Consider the following 21,608-nt stretch of genomic DNA (forward strand, 5'->3'; position numbering starts at 1 on the left):
ACTATCACAGTGCAGGGGCATTTAGATCCCGTTCACACTGGGGTGATCCGACTTGCAGGGACGACCTCACAGGTCGCGGCGCGACCTTGGAGCGGCCGGCACGGACTTCATAACATTGAAGTCAATGCAGGTCGCTCCAGGTTGCCCCAAAGAAGCTCCGGACCCTTTTTCTAAGTCGGAGCGACTTGTGTCGCTCCTATTAGAACGGGTCCACAGCTTCTCTATGGCAGGCGACCTGTCAGGCGACCAGGTCGCCTAACAGGTCGCCCCAGTGTGAACGGGAACGTATACAGAGACTTGATTACACACAGGTGGATTCTATTTATCATCATTAGTAATTTAGGTCAACATTGGATCATTCAGAGATCCTCACTGAACTTCTGGAGAGAGTTTGCTGCACTGAAAGTAAAGGGGCTGAATAATTTTGCACGCCCAATTTTTCAGTTTTTTATTTGTTAAAGTTTGAAATATCCAATAAATGTCATTCCACTTCATGATTGTGTCCCACTTGTTGTTGATTCTTCAAAAAAAAAAAAAAAAAATTACAGTTTTATATCTTTATGGTTGAAGCCTGAAATGTGGCAAAAGGTCGAAAAGTTCAAGGGGGCCGAATACTTCGCAAAGCACTGTACATGTCAAATGTCAAAAGTGAAAAACAGATGTCAGCAAATAATTTAACTTACAATGAAAAAGAAAAACACAGAATACTAAATTGCATAAAGACCTCCTCAAGTTCCTTTTAGGATAAGTCTAACAGCTTTACACCCCTGGATACTGTAATCTCTCATTCCGCTGTGCAAAACTAATTTTGCCAGTTCTGTCAGGTTGCATGGAGATCATGAGTGAACAGCCGTTTAAGTCAAACCACATTAGATAGATTTGGACTCCAACTTGGCCATTTGTATATTTGGCTTTACGCATTGGATCATTTTCCTTTCTGGAAGGCAAATCTTCTCTTAGGCTTGGTTCTAGTGATCGACCGATATCGGTTTTTCATTGCCGATATTTTGGCCAATGCGTATCGGTATCGGCCGATATGCGCCGATATTTTTGTACATTTAAAAAACATTTTTTTTTTCTCTTGACAGGTACTCTTGTGGAGGGATCTGGGGGCCCTCCTCTGCACTTAAAGCATTCAAAACGGCAAGTTTGGCTGTTTTGAAAGTTGTCATTTTTTTTTTAATCTGGCGCCAGTACCCAGATGTCATGACCTCACTTCAGGGTTTTTGCATGGAGACCAGATCAGATCTTCAGCGGCCGTGCAGGCTGGTTGCCCGGGTCTCCCTGTGGGATGGGAGACCCTGGCGAGCTGCGGAAGGCCAAGGGAGGGGGGGGCGTCCCCTCCCGCTCCTTGTAACGACAGCCGAGCGGCTTCTCTTGAATTACCTTTTCAATGATATTCTATTTTTGTTAGATGTATCTGTTAAGGGGGGGGGGGGGGAGAGAAGGTGCCTTTAGAACCACTTTAAAGGTCAGCCTATTGTTTAAGCCCTCCACATCAGTCTCTGTTTTCATGTGGTTTCTTGTGAAAATTGTCTACCCCGGCTTTAAAACATAACCAAAAAAACCAAGCCAAGGCAGGGAGTTCCATAAAAAAACAGGGTGTTAAGCTAACCCATAGGGCTCAAATCAATTTTTTGGCATGCATTAACATTTTCTTTTAAAAATATTGCATACATAAAGTATATATGGGTTTGATTTTTTTTTTTTTTACTATGACAAGTCAGTCCAAATAATATGGCCCAGTTTTAGGCCATATGACCAACCTAATTTCTAAAAGCTTGTAGGGAAGAAAAAAAAAAAGAATGGAAGAAGAAGTAGTAGTGATAATTTAACTAAACAGGTGGTATATGTTCAGAGTGCCAAAAGTAACTTGTTGGAAAACAATACTACACTTTGTTTTCTCCTACTCAGTTAAGATTATGCACCATTTAAACAAAGACTAGCACTGCCAATTATCTACTCTCTGCAAGAATGTTTCTCATTTCAAAATATATAACTACTAAGATATCAAACTTATTTTACAAATTTAGATATAGATGCTTCTTATTCACTGTAAAATAATGACCTGCCATACTTTACTCATTGGAACACAAAGGATGATCAACATAGCACAGAAATGAAGGGCATCTGTCAGAATATGGAAAAATAGGAAGGCCCAAACATTAAAAAGTGTTACTAAACCCACAACAGTAAATTCAGTCTATATATGCAGTAAAGCATGCTTGTTATACTCACTGTGGAACATAAGGGGTTTACCCTGTGCATTGCGTAAAAAGGCTGTTTTATCTTGTATGCACAGATCCTCCTCTTGTTTCACGGACTCCAAAACATGTCCGAATAAGACAAAGCCTTTGGAGTCAGGCTGCACATGTTAGTTTGGGGTGTATTGCTGGAGAGGTTTTTTTTCTTGGGAGAGTGCATGTGATAAGCGCAGGGCCAACCAGCACTGTCCAGACAGGGGGCCCGGAGCCCTGCAGCCTGATAGGACAGCTCAGTGCAGTATGAAAACTCCTCCTACAAGCTTCACCAGGAACAGATAGAAGTCACAAGACTGCTCTATACTGCCGGTGAGAAAAAGTATTTAGGTGTTTATATTTACTAAAATAATTGCATTTCCATGTTCTGTGTACTGTAGGACACCAGATATAGTGAATGCAGGGTCCTGGATTTAGTAACACTTTAAGCTGCTGCAAATCATCATTAAATCTGAATTTGCAAAGTGAAAGTCTACTAATGGACATAGTAACCAGTGTGGTTTTCACAAATATATGGTTTAAGGAAACCTAACATGAGAGAAACACAGGGTCTGAAACTGCTGATATCTAGATTCTGAGCTACTGTAAATGAACACGAAGCATTTGTGAAGCAAATGAAGCTACGACTACCAATAGGCAAACCTGAACCATGCCCATCAGAAAATCAGACTAACAGCAAATAAACTTGCATTTTTAGATGGCAAGTTCAACCATGGCAGTACCTATGTTTCTAACAATGCTGCCAGACAAATATTTGAAAGGCAAGAATAGCCAATCATTTGATAACTTTCCTTCTACACAATAGTCTCTGGCAGGGCTTCTCAACCTTTTTTCAGTTAAGGCACTCTTTAAAATGATGTACAATCTCGAGGCACCCTATTCTAAAATGAAAAAGAAAGGAATAGTTTTACATAATGCATTGGCATTGACACACGTAGGACACCCAACAATAGAGAGGATTTATTTTATACATCTTTACACACTGGTACTGACTAGTTCCAATGATTCTCCTTGACCTCATTTTCCCTCCCTCATTAAGCTAGTGCAGATGGAGAAGGGAAAACAAGGACATCTTCCTTATCAATTTTTGACATTTATTAGAATCCCAGCAGTTAGCTCGCAGGGTGGCCAAGGTTTTAATGCTGCACAAATTAAGACCTGTGGCTTTGTGTAACAAAAAAAAAAAAAAGCAGGCAAGATCCATCTGCCAGCACGCTGACAATTGTGGGCAATTTTTTTACATTTTGCCAAGGCACCCCTGAAGAGACCAGAAGGCACCCTGGTTGAAAAAGGATGGTCTATGGTAACAATCTACTTGTTACTCTAATGCCCCGTACACACGTGCAGATTATCTGCAGACTTTTGTCTGCAGACTTACCAAAACCATATAATATGAGGTCAAACCTAAACACTTTCAATTTGTATGCAATCCGGCAGGCCCTTGCACTACATAGAAAAGGTTAAGTCTGCAGACAAAAGTCTTCAGATAATCTGCACGTGTGTATGGGGCATAACAAAGTACGCCATCACACAGTTTTTCCCACTTGTGAGAGTACTGAATCATGCAGTGGTCTTGGAACGTTTCTTGTACGTGGCCTAAATTTCTCTCACTCCACCATAGATAGTAGGTATTTTATGGATGCAATTATTCTCCAAACTGTATTTTTTTTTTTTTTTTTTTTTAACATCTTCACAAATGAATGTTAGGTAAAACAATCAGTGCAGGTAATGAATTTTCATTCTTCAAATCCAAATTAAAAAAAAAAAATGCAGATTTGTAGGTGGAAAACTTAAGTCCACACCCCCTACAAATTCCAACCACTTAAAATCCACGAAATTCTAATCAGGTGTCCCAGATTAGGTGTTAATGACCAGAACCTTATTAAAACGTGCACAGCTAAATCAATATGCATGCGACCTGATTTGCACAGTACTGCCATCCACTCCAATATCTTAAGTAGTGATTGACAGGATTCACCGCCTTCCCAAACTCTTCCAAAATCATATTCCTGATAATGTCTCAAGGGATGTCAGAACGCGTGTCAATTTCTACCACGTAAAGGACCAACTCATGTCCAATTTCCGCAAGATCACACAGCTACCTGACCAATACTTCCGCCTTCAACTGTACGCAGATCTTTCGCAGTTCATGTAGCAAAAACGCAAATCACTTCTGCTAATCACTAAAGCGTTGCGTAACCACAATATTGTGTACCATTGGGGTTATCTGATGAAACTGAATACGCATGAGATGCTACGACTAAAAACTACACTTGCTGAAGACCTCACCTTGCTTTGTTCTTGGGATATCCTCCCTAAGATACCGCACATCACCACCTAGAGTGAATACCTAAACAATACCGCAAACGGATCACTTCTACCCATAACAGGTTGTTATCCGAATCTCCCGGCTAGATGGATCACCTTTCCCACGACACTCTCTCTCTGTGAAGTGTGCAATCAGATTCATTATGGAATCGTCCTCTTTGTTGCCTGTTTTTTCACTGACTTTTTAGTTCTTTTATAGTTCTTGTTAGGTCTTCTGTCCCTCAACAGTTTTAGGTCTGACAAATGTAATGTCATCCTACAACTTATCCTCATGGCATCCCATCCGACATACCTTCTCCAAGGTTCAACCAACATCTACCAGGTTCCGCAATCTCTACTACCTCTAGGATCACTTTAAAAGGTAACAAAGGCTCTTTGAACTTTTGTCATAAATGGTGCTTAAAGTGACTTCCTTCAATATTCGCAGACTTGCCCTTTTAGCGGTGTAGTTGTCTCTGTTGAAAGAGGCCCTTAAACTGGGCAGGGATTTAATCTGCGTTCAGGAAACACACCTTTTGGCTTCAGCAACTCACATCATCTCACAAAGACTTACAAGTGTTCTTGCCATCTGCACAGTACAAAAAAAAAAAAGTTCTCATTGCAATTAAAAAGTCTGAGGCCATCTCGTTGCATGAATCCATCTGAGACCCTGAGGGCAGATACTTAATCCTCCTGTGCAAACTGAATAACAGACCTTTCACCACTGAATGCCTACGCTCCTAACCCGCATCAGCATCACTTTCTTAGAAAGCTTTTCGCAAAACCTCCACATCCAGACGGGGATCCCTCATAATTCGTGGGGACTTTAACCTTACAGCAGATCCACAATTGGACATATCCTCCAAGCCTAAACGAACACCTCCTCCTCTTACTAATAGAGCAATATGATAAGTATCTCAAGGCTCAAACGATCGCATTACTCATCCAGTAATAAACTTGGAAAGTTTCTAGCAAACCACCTTATAATAAGGCTTAACTGTAGATAAAAAAAATATCTCCTAAACCTCTACAGTTTAGGAGATATTCACACTGCATGCAGCCACTGACACCAGTGACGCATGCACTCTGAAGGTCCGGCGTATCTTGCCGGACCTTCAAAGCTTCTTGCCGGAAAGTGAACTCCCACGAGGGAACATGTCAGCTCCTTCAGCGGTGTCTGGGCAACCGTGTCAGGGCTTAGTTCGAAGGTATTTCATAATTTGCTAGTAATGCGATGCATACTAACTAGCACATTATGCCATTGTCCTGCCGTTTTTTTTTTTTTTTTTGTTTTTTTTGTTTTTTTTTTTTTTGTTTTTTTTGTTTTTTTTTACCCACAGCGGATACAACGGCTTTAAGGCTAAGAAAATGCAAACCAAAATTGCCTATTGGATCCTCACTCCAAACGGAAATAGACTCCTTTGCTTCCTATTACAGCTCTTTGTATAACTTAAACACTGACACCCTTACCCCTCAACAACCACAATGACGCCTTCCTTGCTTCTCTGCAACTACCCTTACTGGCGCTCAACTGCAAGCGCTGAATGCACCCATCACCCCACAGGAGATTACCATGGCTATTCGATCTCTCCCTAAAGAGAAGTTTCCTTGGCTAGATGGCTTATCAAATGCATACTATAAACAATTCTGCTCGACTCTCTGCCCCACTCTCTTCAGTGTTCGCAGCTGCAGTGTCCTCATTTCCACCTGAGATGCTCCAAGCATAGTTACAATACCAAAACCAGGCAAAGAACCTACCTCCCGGCCAATTTCAGGCCAATCTCGTTATTAAACACTGATGTTAAGCTATATGCAAAAATATTGGAGCATTGACTGTGCCCATTCTTTCAGATCTGATCAAGCCAGATCAGTCGGGCTTTATCTCTGGACAGCAAACCTCGGATGCTAAAAGGAGGGTTATTGATATAATCCAACATGCTGGGTTGGGTCGGTTGCCTTCTCTGCTTTTATCACTTGACGCGGAGAAGGCATTAACCGTATCCACTGGCAATACACTAGGGCTGCAACTAACGATTAATTTGTCTGTCGACTAATCTATCGATTATTTTTATGATTAGTCGACTAATCTAACGATTATTTTTATTTTATTTTTTTTGCTTAATTGGGTGTTTTTTTGATTAGCTAATTAATCCTGTAATTAATACAGACCCCTCAGTAAGTCCCTTCCCAGTACAGACCCCTCAGTAAGCCCCCCTCCCAGGACAGACCCCTCAGTAAGCCCCCCCTCCCAGTACAGACCCCTCAGTAAGCCCCCCCCTCCCAGTACAGACCCCTCAGTAAGCCCCCCCTCCCAGTACAGACCCCTCAGTAAGCCCTTAAATGGAACCTGCTGGCTAACCAAGGCTGTCTGTAATAGAACAAATTACTGGACCTTCCTGACCCAGATTTTTACTACACAGGGTTGCTGTAGATGAAGTGGAGAGGCACTGTTGAGCACCTCAAATGTCTTCAACACAGGGATGCTGTAGTTGTAGTGAAGATGCACTGTCCAGCCTCTATAAAATGTCACCTAGGCAAGGCTGCTGTAGATGTGACGTGTAAGCAAAGCACTTTTTAAATGTCACCTACACAGGGTTTCTATAATTTTGGTAGAGAGGCACTATCAAGCACAAATGAAGTGCCATCTACACAGAGCAGCAGTACATTTAGTGGAGCGGCACCATCAAGCACCTAGAAAATGTCACTTCTGCATGACTGCTATAGCTGTAGTAGAGGGGCTTCACCAAGCATGTGTAAAATGCTACATGACATTGTATGAATATGCTGTTGTATACAGCATGTCTAGTTTGTGGCTGTACCACCATTTGACACACTCAGAAGAAATATAGAAGAATGACAGTTCATACTGAAGACATTTTTAGGTTTTGTGGCAATCTTTCTGCATTTTGTAAAAATATGGCTAAGCTTTAATTATGTCACAAGTTATGACAATGTTTTATTTCAGTAAGTGAAAAAAAAAAAAAGGGCATAAGGGCATTTTACTAACTTTTGCACCAGCAGAGCATTGCACCACATCACTGCCTCAGTGTGCAGAGCGTCGCTCGCCTCCGGGATGTCATGCCGCTCGCCTCCGGGATGTCATGCCGCTCGCCTACTGGATGTCATGCCGCTCACAGCGGCTGGAGCACAGCGGGGGGCGGGGCAGTGCAGCGGCCCCAATCATTGCAGCGGCCGGCAATGCGAGCAGGGGGCTTGTGACGTCACGCGGTGACGCCTTTCACGCACGTCGACGAATTTTTGTAGTCGACTACGTTGACGAGTCGTGGCAACCCTACAATACACACAAAGAAATCTACTAGCGTTTGGCTTCAAAGGGCCCCTTCTCTCCGCTATACTAGCGTTATATTTCTCACCTGCTGCAAAGGTATACACCTCCAATATGCTTTCCCATCTCTTCCCGATCACCAATGGCACCTGCCAGGGATGTCCATTATCTCCATCTATTTTTAATCTTCTCATAGAACTCCCGGTGGAGGCCATTAGATCATCCCCACAAGTTACAGACTTTTAGATCCATCTGACTTTTCACACCATAAACTTATTTGCAGATGAAAAAAATATTTTCTTGACTAACCCATCCACATCCCTCGCTGCAGCCATTACAATTCTCACAGAGTTCAGTAAGCTTTCATAATGTAGCTAAATTGGCGACTGCCGGTGGATGTAGCTAAATTGGCGACTGCCAGTGCCAACTACACTCCTCTTATTACCAAACTAACTAGGGAAGCTCAACAAATTTCCAAATTTGAGCTCCCATGGTCAGGACGCTTTGCCTCCTTTAAAATGTTAATACTTCCCCAAATACTGTATCTCTTCAGAATCCTACCTATCCCAATTAAAAGGGGACATTTTCTGGCCTTAAACTCCCTAATTAAACACTTCATATGGAAATCCACAAGACCTAGCTGTTCCAATGCACATTTTATAAAACACAGAACTGCAGGGGACATGATCGATCTTCACGATTACTTTATGGACACACATTTAGCCCAACTGAAACATTGGGTCTCATCTTTCAGTGAAATCTGTGAAGAGACATAGAATTAACTTCCAATCCTGCCAGCTCATTCCACAACTCCCTACTGGTTGATATATGGTGCCCTTACCCTTTAAGGATCTTTCTCTTACTACTCAAGTCTCACTGATGGCATGGAGAGCATTTTATGCTTCAACCCCTTTGGCTCCACATTAGACTCCACTTTTGACCACGGTGTGCTCTCCTGCTTAGTGTAGTCAGTTTATTATGGGAAACCTAAGAGACTGGCAGGAAAACCAAAGATTACACACAAAGGAAGCAATACAAAAAAACTGGATACTTTCTCATATATGTACATGGTACAGCAGGCACATATCAGGAATACGAAGTGTTGGGGCAAAACATTAACTTATTTCCATCACATCCCCTGTGTTATGATATTTTAACGACACATTCTGTTAAATGAGGTATCCAGGGTTAAAACAAAGACCCTGATGTCTCACCTGACTTCCAATGAATCTAATGTAGTGCAGATCATTTTACAGATCGCATTTAGGTCCGCAAAAAGGGGAGAGGAGCAGACGCATACCTGCTCAGCTCCCTACCATCCATCCGGCTGCACCATCATGCCAGCTCCACCGATGGGAGCGGGTCAAACCAATCTGCAAACCGCTCCACCAGCAGTGTGTGTAACCGTAACCCTAACCCCAGTCCCCCCACCACCACTACTTCTAAGTGACAGGTGCCTACGAAGTACGGACCTGGCAGCGAAAGGGTTAAACTAATCAGCAGACAAATCATCAATTTGGGAGTGTGGGATTATTAGTGTAATACAGCTAAAAATGGGAAGCAGGTAGGAGAGAAGGCAGGGATGTGTTCATTTTACAGTGAAGAGATGAGAACAAATGGTTTTATGTGTATGTACATTTAAGCATGATGGAGCAAGAACAAAGCCTTAGATCGAAGATCAAATGTCACAAATGTGCTTTTACATTGTACCTTCCCACTAGAATGAAAGATCTGTCTACAGCTGAACTCCAGGCAAAACTAAATTTATTCCAGCTGTGGATATTTAAAGCTAAACTCTAAGCAGATGTATAAGACACATGAATGCAGCTCTGCAATCATTAATTCATCATTAACCACTTCAAGACCGCAATAAGTTTACCAGGATTATGGCTGAAGATATCAAGCATAACCCCGGTATTGTTACTTTTACAGCGGGTGGCTGGCTTTCTTCTGAAAGAGTTCTGAGCGGCTCATTGCTTTCTGAAGACATCCCCTCCCACCGGTGTTTCTCAGGCCTACCATTTACGCCGGCTCGCCTGGGAAACGATCCGACGATGTGACCAGCTAGTTCCAGGGGCGATCAAAGACTAGATCCTCTTTGATCGCCTCTATGGCCCTGGAGGACCGGAGCAACGTCATGACATCACTTCCGGTCTAGGCTGGCAGTAAACTATTTTTTTTTTTATCTTTTGCTTTTAAAAAAGGTAAAGGAGAGATCTGGGGTCTTTTTGACCCCAGATCTCTCCATAAAGAGGACCTGTTATCCTTATTTCTATTACAAGGGATGTTTACATTCCCCCATCCCTCTGTGCTCGTGCGTAGAAGTGAACGCATAGTAAGTCAAGCACGCATACATAAACGTTATTCACACCACACGTGAGGTATCACCGCGAGAGCAATAATTCTAGCACTAGACCTCCTCTGTAACTCTAAACAGGTAACCTGTAAAAGGTGTTTAAAGCATTGCCTTTGGAGATTTTTAAGTACTGTAAAGTTGTCACCATTCCACGAGTGTACTCATTTTTGAAGCATGACATGTTGGGTATCTATTTACTCAGTGTAACATTCACAGTTTACAAAAAAAAAAAAAAAAAAAAAAAAAAAAAAAAATCGGGTATATATTGTGTTTTGTTTTTTAATTCCTTAATGTGTATTTAATAAAAAAAACGTGTTTGCAAAACCTCAGAGCAAATAGTGTGACATAAAAACTTGCAATTGGACTTTTTCTCAGAGACCTGCTGGAGATCCAGCATCTGATCAGTGCTTGCAGCTACAGCCTGTCAGAATACAAAAGCACAGCGGGGAAGATCACCGCACCAACATCATTTGTGTTATGGCGATCTGTCAGGTTTTTTTGTTCAACGGTTGAACGATAACAAACTTGCAGTGTGTACTGTCATATAGGGTGAGCCCCTTCCAGGAGATGTCACCCATTATTTCTGGAGAGTGACTCAATGAACTTAAACCCAACATTTTATATTCCCGATATGTGCCTGCTGTACTAGTTTACGTGTATGAAAAAGTATCCGGTTCTCTTTGTGTTGCTTCCTTGGTGTGAAATGGCTTGCTATTAGAAACTGACCACACTAAGCAAGAGAACAGAGGATATGTAATCAATTATTTAAATTTAAAAGAAAAAAAAAAAAAAGTATTTATAATGTTATTTTATACACAAATGTTTTGCCTTTTATTTCTATTTTAAACTGAATGGCTTGTTTTACAAGGAGAGGTTTACAATCAATTTATCCTCTTTTGTATAGGCCTTGGCATAGTCTTGTGGTTATGCCAAGGCACTAGCTACATTGCCTATACCAGGGGTCTCCAAACTATGGCCCTTCAGTTGTTCAGGAACTACAATTCCCATCATGCTTAGTCATGCCTGTGAGTGTCAAAGTTTTACAATGCCTCATGGGACGTGTAGTTCCGCAGCAGCTGGAGGGCCGTAGTTTGAAGATCCCTGGCCTATACCATAGCATATTATTGTTATCTATACCACGGCGCCATGCTATTCCAGCAATTCTCTATCCACATCTATGTTTCGTTGAGGAAGGGAACCAAGACTTTGAAAGCATGCAGAAGCTAGTCGTGATTTAATAAGAGGACAAAACAATGTACCTTCTATTCTGGTTAGGGCCAGCCAACAATGTAATGCTACAATTATATAATAATGTCAATAAATAGGGCTCAGGGTGTTCCCAGGTATACTGTCCTAGTTATAAGCAGGCATTACACGTTATTAAATATTTTAATTGGATTTCTAAATGAACACACTAAATGGACCAGAGTTTACATAGATTAGCCGCAGCAACAACTCACTGTAAACATACCTGCAATCCTGACTGCTATTGTGTTAACCCAGATATCCTCCGACCCCTGCTGTCTGTGTCACCATATCCCCAGTGTCCCTGTTCCAGGTAGCCACATAATTATCCTGTCAGACGTCTTCTGTCCTTGCAGCTCCCTCATCTAATACTTATGACCTGACCCAACATCCCTGATAAGACTTAAAATGCCTCATCCCTTCCCCTCTGACCACATGGTGCATTTGAGGACTGAGGCCTCATTTACATGGCATTTCAGTGCCAGCTTCAGCAATAACCCAGAGTATTCCTGTGGCTAAATTCATAGGAGGATGTAGAGTTGAGGCTGATCAGCCTGTACAAAGCAATGAGGCTGCAGCAGCTGTCCACTGTTGCTCGGATGCAAGTGCACATGAAATAATTACCTGCGGTTAAGGACAGATGCAAGCTGCTAATGTCCAGGGGTGATCATCATTCCCTGACTACAAGTTGTCACTATGTGCAATTACATCTGAACACTAGTGGACAGCTGCAGCCGCTCCCAGCCTGTCATTGCTTGGTACAGGCTGAGCAACTTCAACTCTCCTATGAATCAAGACACAGGGATACTCTGGATTTTTGCTGCAGCTCACAATTAGTTCCCCTGTTAATGAGGCCTCAAGCTGGCCATACACTATACAATCTGATTGTATACTCTATGTACAATCTCATTCATATTTACCAAAACTATATAAATAGGTGGACACAGAGTTAACAAACCATTCAATTTGTATCCTATCAGACCGACCCATGCACATTATATATATTTATTTAACCACTTCACCACTAGGCCTATTTCAGACACTTTGTTTACAAGTTAAAATCAGTATTTTTTCCTAGAAAACTACTTAGAACCCCCAAACATTATATATATTTTTTTAGCAAAGACTCTGGAGAATAAAATGGCGGTCATTGCAATATTTTTTGTCACGCGGTATTTGCGCAGCGGTCTTTAAAACGCCATTTTTTTGGGAAAAATTACATTTCACTGCATTTAAAAAATACTAAACAGTAAAGTTAGCCCATTTTTTTATATATTGTGAAAGATGATGTCATGCCGAGTAAATAGATACCCAACATGTTACGGTTTAAAATTGCGCCCCCCCGTGGGATGGCGACAAACTACGATCAATAGAGATCTCAATAGGCGACACTTTAAATTTATTTAACGGTTACCAGTTTAGAGTTAGAGTGTAGCTCTTTTTTTTTTAAATTATTGCCCACGCTCTGGCGATCGCGGCGATACCTCACATGTGTGGTTTGAACAGCGATTTCATTCACGGCTCGACTTCTGTATACGTTTTTTTTTGTGTGCGAGCTAACGGTGACAGGGGCGGCTAAAAAAATTTTTTTTTCCCATTTATTTTATTAACTTTATTACAGTTTTTTAAAAAAAAAAAAAAATCTGATCACTTTTATTGCTGTCACAAGCAATGTAAACATCCCTTGTGACACCAATATGTAGTGACAGGTACACTTTATGGAGGGATCGAGGGTCTAAAAGACCCTAGACCCCTCCACTACACTTCCCTGTATGCAAAACGCCGAAAACGGCTTTTTGCATACAGCCGTTTTTCAAATTTGCCGCCGTTTTGCAGCACACTAACCCGGAAGTGACGTCATGGACGCCGCCTCCGGGTTACGTCATCTGAGACCCGATCGATGCCGTTTCCGGCATTCATCGGGACTCCATCCAGCCGGCGGACGCGCCGGCTGGGTGCTCGGGGCTCCCGGTGGGACGGGAGCCCCGGTAAAAGCCGCGGAAGGCGGCGGGAGGCGTCCCCTCCCGCCCCCCCGGGTAACGATCGAGCGGCTCCCGAGCCGCATCGATCGGTACCGACGGAAAGCCGACCGTCGGCTTTAAACCACGGTACCGGGATGATGCCTCTAGCTAGAGGCATCATCCCGGTATACCCCCGCAAAGTTTTGGACGTCATATGACGTCCGCCCAGGGGGAAGTGGTTAAAAGAAGTATGGCCAAAGCTTTTTTGGCCATACCGCTAATGGGTCACAGGAGTGCCCATTCTTTCATCCAGAACCAGTCGACAGCTGGCTAAATCCTGCTGTCAGCTGACATCACAGAGCCAATCCAGGCTCTGGAAGGATCTACCCAGCTGACTGAAAGCTGTGGCCCCAGTTCTCAGTGCGTAGCTGGGAGCCAAAGCCAACTGTGCCCATTCCCTTCCCAGCCTGGCACTCCAGTATGTGTTGGAGGAGCAAAGCCATCTCTTCTCATAGCGGATCAAGAACTGAGTGTTCATAAGTCATGTAATGGGCTCAGTTCTCAAACTTTTTTTAGTAACCCCCAAATGTCTCCTTTAACCACCTCAGCCCTGGAAGTTTTACCCCCCCCCCCCCTTCATGACCAGGCCATTTTTTGCGAAACGGCACTGCACTACTTTAACTGACAACTGGGCAGTTGTGCGACACTGTACCCAAACTAAATCAATGTCCTCCCCCCCCCCCCCCCCCACAAATATGGCTTTCTTTTGGTAGTATTTGATCACCTCTACGTTTTTTTTTTTTTTTTTTGCGCTATAAAAAGAGACCGACAATTTTGAAAAAAATATATATAGTTTTTACTTTTTGCTATAAATCATATCCAATAAAAATGTAAAAAAAAATAGAATTTCGTTTATCAAATTTAGGCCAATATGTATTCTGCTAAAAAAATGAATAAAAATTCCAATTAGGGTATATTAATTGGATTGCGCAAAAGTTATTGCTTCTACAAACTATGGGATAGATTTATGTAATTTTTATTTATTTTACTAGTAATGGTGGCAAACAGCGATTTTTAGCAGGACTGTGACACTAATACAGTGATCAGCAAAACATCGGGGTCACCGGACCCGCTGATTGGCTCCCGCTGTGTCCAACCACAGCAGGAGTGGGTCGCCAGCTGTTGCAGAACTACAAGTCCCATGAGGCATTGAAAGGCTGATAGTTACAAGCATGTCTCCCAAAAGAAGAGACATGATGGGACTTGTAGTTCTGCAACAGCTGGAGGGCCACCAGTTTGACATCATGGAGCAGATTTAGATACACTAACAAACTGAAGCCAAACTTCAGCTCACACTGCAGTTACAGTAACAGTTTGGGATAATGGTTTTACATAAACAAAAGCTGTCACTGTAGGCACCCCTGTCAGTGGTAAATGGTTTGTCTCACCCCCTGATATATTTGTAGAGCTTGTTCTGTTGAAAAACAGGCTTACTGGCCGGATCAGATGAAAATCAAAGTAAGAAAACATAAGAAAACGAATGCAGCCCTCACACCTCTAAGAATTGGTAAGCTGCAATATAAGAAGATGTACAATTAGATTGTATAGTGAATGGTCACCTTTAGGCTCTGCCACTGTCATGAAAAGCTGCCCGCGTTCCTGTGCAACTCAGTGCAGTTTTCAGCCAATTTATTTGAATAGACTGAAATCACATCAAAAGTAGTGTATGCACTATGCACTACTTTTCAAAAAACACGCTACAACCAGATCGCATAGTACTACGGTACCATGCGATCTGGTGCAGGGAAACGCATGAATTGCGGTGTCATTAGGAATATATTGACACTCACACAGATTGCACAATCCAGGGTGCTTTGAATGTGAAGGAAACATACGGAATGTGAAAAGGACATGTAGCTTCATTTTTGTCGCAAAGCAATGAAAGTGCTACAGGCGCGTTACCATAGACCTACATGGAAGGAGTTGGTAAGCTTCAACTCCTTCCAGATCCAACATTTAGCTCCATTTTTGCGCTAAAGTGACACATATGCTACCTGTTTTTAACCACTTGACAACCAGTGACATACCCGTATGCCTCTGGACTTCAAATGGTTGTACCGGAACTATGCAGTATTTTTTTCTCTAGAGCCCGCAGTCTGCCTTCTTGTGAAAGCAATCCTAGCGGCTAATTAGCCATTGGATTGCTTTTACAAGCAGCGGGAGGGGAGGGACGAAACCCCCCCCCCGTGGCTCTCCCATCCCACCGGGAGACTCGAGTGACCAGCCAGCGCTCCCATTGGCTGACCATAGAGGTAATCAAAGCCAGCCAGGACAGCTCAGATAATCCTTATGGTAGAGGAAACGGGAAGCGATGAACATGCATCACTTTCGGTTTATGCGGATGTAAACAACGCCATTTTTAAATGGGGAAAGCATCTGATTACACCTATCTTGGTGTAATCAGATGATGTGAAGGGCAGAGGAGAGATTCAGGGTATATTATCCATAAAGAGTACTTGTCAATGACTGCTGCTAACACAGGGGATAATTATATTCCCTGACAGAATAAAAGTAATAAAAAAAAAAAATTAAAGCAACAGTGTAAAAATGAAAAAAACAAAACAAGATTTAAAGTGCCCCCTAGCTCAAAAATTCAAACACAAATGTCAGTCCCGCATGCACAAAAAAAAAAAAACAATCGTTCCACGGTGTCACCGGGAACGTCAGATCGAGGGCAGTAATTCTAGCACCAGATCTCCTGTGTAAATTTAAAGTGGTAACCTGTAAAGGCTTTTAAAAGCATTGCTTATGTTTATGGATAACAAAATGTATGTAGTTTGTCACTGTTGCATGGGCACGTGCAATTTTAAAGCAGAACACGTTTGGTATCCATTTACTCATGAAACAATTGAGTATTATAGTGTGTTTTTGTGCATTAAATTAAAAAAAAAAAAAAAAAAAGTATTTCTTCCAAAAAAAAATAAAAAATTGCACATGAAAAACCGCTGAACAATTACCATGCGAGAAGAAAAAAAAAAAACTACAAAAAACAACATTTTATTCTCTAGGGTCCCTGCTTTAAAAAAAAAAAAAAAAATGTATATTATATATATATATATATATATATATATATATATATATATATATATATATATATATATATATATATATATATAGTTTGTGGATTCCAAGTAATTTTCTAGCAATAAATTCAGATTTTTACATGTAAACAAAAAAAGTGTCAGAAAAAACCTGGTCTTCAAGCGGTTAAAACGTGAACAGCTCTGTCCGCTGACCATATTATCCAGTCTGTGTTCCTGTGTGGTGCGATTTTCAGCCTATTCGTTTGAATGTCCTGAAATTGCACCAAATGTACTGCATGCACTACTTGTCAAAAAAGCACTGAAACGCATCGTATAATGTGGTACCATGCAATCCGATGCAGGCAAACGTACTGCATTTCTGATCTGTGGTTGGGGTGCCATGAGGAATACACCGACACCTGCAGCAGGTTTCACTCCCAGTCGGTTTCCCGCTCACTGGAAAGTGCACCAGTGTAGACAGAAGTGACTGCAAAGAGCCAGTGGGGGATCAGCAGCACTAAGAGGCAGTTAAGGTGAAGAAAGTGAAAACCAGGATCTTATTTATAGAACAAAATGTATTTTATCATAGACCCAGCAAATAGAATGCCATGGAGTCAGAGTTTAGTTTTGCTGCCAGGCCCTGAGCTCCACTTTTAACCTTCGCTGGCCAGGCCATTTTTGCAATTTGTCCTCTGCTTCTTTATTTTCCCTTACAGCTTTCAGAGTTTGTTAAAAAAAAAAAACCAAACCGTATATTTTCTGAAAGCACATGACCAGTAGAATACAAATAAGGTACTTTAGATTTTTAGGACACAATGATATTTGGGTAAATGTTTATCAAAACACTATTTGCTAAAAAATACACTAAAATCATTAGTAGCAAACAAAAACAGCACATTTTACAAAATTCCTGATAAATATAAAATCTAGCCTGTATTGAGAACAAATGACCACTATTTGTAAATTTTAGATTGTGCCTTTTTGCGAAATGGTGAGAATTGAACATACACAAAAATGGAAATATCCAAATTTCTCAAAAATCTAGAGGTTTTCATTGTTCCCTTACAGCTTTTAGAATTTGTTTAAGATCCCCCAAACCATATATTTTCTGAAAGCACATGACCTGTAGAATAAAAAAAAAAAAGATGCTACTGATTTTAACGTCCTGTGATATTTGCGCAAATTTTTATCAAAACTATACATTCGCTAAAAATTCTCTAAATTCATTTTTAGCAGATATAAACAGAAAACTCCTTATTCCTACTAAATATAAAAGCTGTATTGAGTTAATAAACAACAAATGTGTACATTTTTAATTGCACCTTTTGCAAAATGGTGAAGACTGAACGTACACAATACTGAGTAACCAAATTTCTCTAAAAATCTGGAGGTTTTCATTTTTAGCCTTCAGAGTTTTTAAAATACCCGCAAACTATACATTTTCTGAAAGCAAAGGACCAGTAGAATAAATGGAAGGTGCTACTGATTTTTAAGGCCCCGCGATATTTGCGCAGATGTTTGCCAAAACAATATTCCTGCTAAAATGCACTAAAATCATTATTAGCAGATACAAAACACAGCAAATCTGACAAAATCCCTGCTAAGTTCATTCTAAATATTAGGCTACATTCACACCTGAGCGTAGCGTTTTCGCGCGTTTTTTTACCGCGATTTTACCGCGATTTTTGTGCAGGCGTTTTTAGATTGAATAGAGACCAATGGAAAACGCCTGTAATCTGCCCAAAAAGAAGCTCATGTACTTTTTTGAGCGTTGGGCGTTTTGTATACGGCATCAAAACGCTCAGATGTGAACAGGGGCCATTGAAATGAATAGGATTTGTCTTGTTGGGCGTTTTGAGAGCTGATCCTAGAGCAGAAAAACGCCCCAAAACGCCTACATGTGAACGGAGCCTAAAAGTTAAACCTGTATTGAGTTAATAAATAACAAATATTTGTAAATTTTAAAATTGCGCCTTTTTGATAAATAGTGAAAATCGGACGTACGCAAACATTTCTCTACAAATCTGGAGGTTTTCCTTTTTCACTTACAGCTTTCAGAGTTTATAAAAGACCCCCCAAAATATATATTTTCTGAAAGTACATGGCCAGTAGAATAAAAAGAAAGTGCTACTGATTTTTTGGGCCCCCCAATAATTGTGCAAATGTACAGATCGCTGTTTTCACTAAAAATACACTAAAATCATTAATAATGCACAAACACAACATAAGTTGCAAAATTCCTGCTAAATTATTACTAAAGCTTTGTTCACATGTGGCATACTAAAGTGTACACCCATGGAGGGCCATGTTTACCCGCACAGGGATACACAGGTGGTGTTCCATGCATCCCTGTACAGGCAGTCCCTATTATGTCAATTGGGACGCAACTGCTGCACAGGCATAGCTGCTGTTCCCAATCGGACATCCGTGTGGGTGTGATTGCACGACCCCGAACACAGACAGTGTGAGCTCAGGGACATTCACGCTGACCTACATGGATGTCAATTGGAGTGACGGCTCTGTTCATGCAGTTGCTACATCTCAAATAACATCAATGGGACTGCCTGCACAGAGATGCACAGAACACCTGTGCATCCCTAAAAAGGTACGCTGTGTATGCCCGGCGTGAACAAGGCCTTAGGCTCCTTTCACACAAGCAGACTGATCGGATCTGCCTGTCCGTTTGTCCGATGGCCCAATTGAACCACCCATCATTTTCTATGGAGAGGCTGATGTAAACAGACATGTGTCCCTTTACACCCACCTGCGTCCAATCTGATCTGGTCCACTAAAAACAGACTGATGGGGATCCCATTCCCCACCCATCTAGCAGATCGGTTCGGATGGAAATGGACAGGTGGCCCATTTCCATCCGACCGCCCCATAGTGAACAGCGGGCTGTGTCCGTTCTGCATCAGCTGAGGGGACGTGGACCTGTCATCCGCCTGCTCAGCGGGGAGCAGCAGAGAGATCCCTTGCTGAGCAGGGGGATCTGGTTGACAGAGTCCGCTCCATGTTTTTTACTTTTTTTTTTTTTTCTTCTTTTACAAATTATATTTATTTTTGGGGGTGGAGGCGGGGTCTTTGATTAGATATCAGAGGTTGAAACAGACCCCCATATCTCTTATGTTGAAACAGAGAGCGGGACTTACAGTACCTTCCTCTGCAACACTTTACATGAATGAAATAAGGAGTCTGTATAGAGACTCCTTATCCATTCATAAACTGTCAGTCTGACACATAATAAACTCTCCGTTTACTATGTGATCAGCTGATCAACCGAGCTGTCAGTGGACACAGGAGCCATCCTTAGCAATGGCTGCCTCGGTCCACTGCACTTTAGGAAGCGGGCTGGTAAACACATCCATGTTTACCAAGCCCCAGCTTCACCAGCATGACAGTTCGCCGGACACAGTGCTGGTCAGCAGCTGCAGGAGGGAAAGGTAGGGATGCCGCTGGGGGGATGGGTGGGGTGCAGGGGATTCTTTGAACCCCAGCAACACCTGAAGACAGTGGGATCGGCAGAGGAGGGATGCCAGCTTCTAAAGGTAGCTGCAGGGGATCGGGTGTGGGAGAGGGGAGAATCAGTGCTAAAGGCAGGAAGGGGGGTGAAGGAGATAGGAAAGGGGGCGGGGGGTAATTTTAGATGACAGAGCAGAAAGGCTGGGGACAGGGGGGGTGGTCACATTTTAGGTTAAAAACTCTGATTGTTAATCCGCTGATCAGAGTTATAGAATTGTCCAGCAGGGTCTGGTGAATAATTCTGTTATTGAAGTGACCATGAACATATAGCAGGGGGAGAAATGAGCTGACCGACGGGCCAGCTGCAAGCAGTGCTGTAGGTCCGTACGGACCTGCCAATGAAAGGGTTAAAGCAATTGTATACCCTTTAACCACTTAAGGACCGGGCCTATTTTTGACACTTTTGGTTTACAAGCTGAGCCGCATCGGTCGTTACAGCCGGAAAGCCGACTCTAAAAAAAAACGGTACCGGGATGATGCCACTAGCTACAGACATCATCCCGGTACAACCACTTAAAAGTCAGCCGACATAGGTCTACGTCAGTTTGCGTAAGTGGTTAAAAAAAAAAAACTGCAAGATATTGTGCTAGTATGCATCACATACTAGCACATTATGAAATCCTTACCTTAGAACGGAGCCCCCACAGCAGCGCCCGGCCACCGCTGAGGTGGCTGACATGTTCCCCCGGCGTTTCTCCTGGGTTCGCAGGCCGCGATGACATCACTACCACGTATGTGCGTGGCAGGAGCCCTCGCTTTCGGCACGATATGCCGGCCCTTCGGAGCGCATGCCACCGTTTATATCTCCTAAATGGGGCACATTTAGGAGAGATTCATTTTACCTCCAGGGAAGCCTTATTATTGGCTTATTATAGGCTTACCTGGAGGTAAAAATAACAAAGTGAGGTATACAACCATGACTTCTGCTGAGTTGGTGGAGGTAACAAGAAATCCTCCTTTACATCGCCCTCCCCCCAGTTTGTGTATATATAAATATATATAGGTGAGCAGACCAGCAATGTCCTCCTCAGCCGCCTCTCTCTCACCTGTCCGGGCGTCCCCCGCTCTCCGCCTCTCCCCGGGTCCCGCTCTCAGGCGGCCGGTAATGCCCGGGGCTCTGTCATGCCTGGCTCCCAGTCACAAGCAGAGGTTTCTGCGCACTCCTCTTCTTACACTCCACTTCCTGGACGTCTACTTCCGGGGGCAGCCCAGGCTGTCACTCACACATTGCTTTCTTCTTTTTTTTTTTTTTCACCTTTTCCTTTTTTCTTTAAAACAACTTTATTGTCAGAGCTGTGTGCACACTCACAGAGAGGTGTTCACGCCTCACCTGTAAAGTCACAGTGCTGACCTTAACGTCTGTCAACCAGTTTATCAAAAATGTGCAATATGTAGAATAGTAGCCTGCAGTGTGTGACTTGTAGCACCAAAATATCTTAGAAATGTGCAGCGTATAAAATGATTCCACAGAACCTGCTGTGCATGATGACATCTAACACCAAACATTCTACAACAATACAAGCTGAACTCTCCCAAAAATCATATATGATCATTCTTAACCACTTCTGGACTGGAAGGTTTTACCCCCTT

General features: G+C 42.4%; 1 protein-coding gene across 1 annotated transcript in view; it reads right to left on the bottom strand.

The window, feature by feature from the left end:
• The window catches only part of TMEM248 (transmembrane protein 248), a 165,256-nt gene extending 144,041 nt beyond the window's left edge, over positions 1-21,215 (bottom strand). Inside the window, exon 1 of the mRNA XM_082244959.1 lies at positions 21,065-21,215. The gene's annotated coding sequence lies outside the window, so the exon portion shown is untranslated. The remainder of the gene's footprint in view (positions 1-21,064) is intronic.
• Between the last annotated feature and the right edge of the window lie 393 nt (positions 21,216-21,608).

The sequence above is a fragment of the Pelophylax lessonae genome (assembly GCF_965119305.1).
Source record: "Pelophylax lessonae genome assembly, chromosome: 2".
Lineage (NCBI taxonomy): Eukaryota > Metazoa > Chordata > Amphibia > Anura > Ranidae > Pelophylax > Pelophylax lessonae.